This window comes from Pteropus vampyrus, unplaced genomic scaffold, assembly GCF_000151845.1.
Source record: "Pteropus vampyrus isolate Shadow unplaced genomic scaffold, Pvam_2.0 Scaffold37, whole genome shotgun sequence".
NCBI lineage: Eukaryota > Metazoa > Chordata > Mammalia > Chiroptera > Pteropodidae > Pteropus > Pteropus vampyrus.
In genome coordinates this window covers 8,340,181-8,342,263 of record NW_011888818.1, presented here as the reverse complement: position 1 = coordinate 8,342,263, position 2,083 = coordinate 8,340,181, and positions in this window count along the sequence as shown.

The following is a 2,083-nucleotide window of genomic DNA, read 5'->3' as shown; positions in this document are numbered from 1 at the left end:
CCATGGAGACCGACATATACCATATGAAAGGTTTATTACTGACATAAAGAAGCCTTGTGGGAAAAAAGGCAGACACGATAAGTTGTTCTAAAAATTGTTTAAGGAAACAGAGAAAGAAAATTGGCTTGCTATTTTCGTAATGAGTAGGGAGTAGGGCCACTTCCTGTGCAGGTGAATCTTTGAACTTTCTGCCAGGGCTAAAGGGGTGGCACTGTGCTTTCTCATCGGCTTGCTCAGGTGTGGGACTGAAGGGGAAGAGAGAGGGGTGAAGCTTAAAAGCTGCCAGTAATCAAACATCGAAAATGGAGTCAGACTGTTACACTAATAATAAGAGTAAAATTTTATGAGTAATCAACAATTCCCAGGTCTTATAATAAAATCTTCCCGTCCATTTTCTCTTTTAAGCACCCTTAAAATCATGTTTCTTTCTATTTTACATACAAAGTAACTGATTTGTAAATTGTTCAAGGTGACATAAAGAATTCTGACTCAGTTATATATGATATATAATTTTTGTTTGTTTGTTTGTTTGTTTGTTTTGGTCCCACATTTACACTGAAGTTTTTCACAAGTGCTCGATGAAGTTAACAAAAGTCTTGTCCTGGAGAATAGTGAGTGCTATCATTTTAAGTGTTCATTTATTTGTACTGATGCAATAAAGCTTTTCTGAGCATTTGATATGTATTTGGGTATTTTTCTAAGTTTCTTGTAAGGGTTCTGATTCAATCAACAACAAATCTATGAGGGAAATATCTCATCATCCTCATTTTAAAAATGGTGAAACCGAAGAATTGATGGTTTAGTAAGTTAGTAAGATATAGAATTAGTATTAGAGAACACAGACAATCTTACTCCAGAATACAAATTCCTAACCATAACCTTATATTGTTACTTGGTAGCCATTTTACAAGGTTCTAGACTGCTTTCTCTTTGACTCATACAAACAAGATTAGCTTCAGTCTACATGACTCTGTATCTGGTGACATTATAGCTCATCCCTCTCTTTTGTGCCATCTTCCCAACTTCAAACCTCAAGTTTAGGTTAAATGTGCATGAGAGATGCAGTCTCAGTAAAAATGACTAAAAAGTTAAATTTCTGTGTAATACACCTAATGAATAGAAAGCTATGATAAATTAACCTAAGGAAATGTCTTTTCACTCAAAAATGAGAGAACGCTCTAAAGGTCAGAGTACTTTATTTCTTTGCTCTAATTCAAGGAATCCAATTTCTGATACAGCCTCACAGCATAGATTTTTAACAGGTAGAAAAATGGAAATTGTACATATTCCTTTTTTTCTGACAATGAATAAACAGTGAGAAAAGGAAATTAAGTCTTAGCTCTCCCAATTTAGTCCCTTTCCTTAACGTGTTTTGCTTGGAAATAATTGCTAGATAAAAATTTGTTCTCTACTATTATTTCATATATTAGTAAAAAGGTAAATATAACTATACATGATTTACTTAGTGAAACATTCTTTTATCTCTCTATTTATATGTTTACCTGAACTATGCATGTGAAGTGGTTTTAATTTCTCAGTCATCATTTTTTAGGAAAGCTTATGAGAATTTCTGTTCTTCCTTATTCTTTTAATTCCTTAGATCTTTGTATATAACATTCCTTCCTTCCTACCATCCTTTTTTTCTCCCTTCTTTCTCTCTCTCTCTGTTCCCTCCTCCCTTCTTTCATTTTTCTCTATCTCCTTGTCCTTTTTTCACTCTCTTTTTTCTTGAGAAAACTATTTTTTAAATAAAATATTTTGCTCACAACTCTAATACATTTATAAATAAAGTAATATTTCTATTAATTAGTTGGGGTCGAGGTGGGGTACTAGAACCCTCTGCTCTTTGTGCATCACACCAGATCTTTTGACTCCATAGTAATTATTTGAAAATCAGTATTCTAGATGATTGGAAAAAGCAGTCAGTTGACAATCTCCATAAATGTAATTAGAAATTTAAGCATTTCTGAGGTGCTCATATTTTGGTATCTAGGGTATTCATGATCTAGTAGAAAAATATATTTTAAGCGGCTCTCCTGCTTGCTTCACAATGTTGTCATGAAGATAAAGCTGTAGAATATCT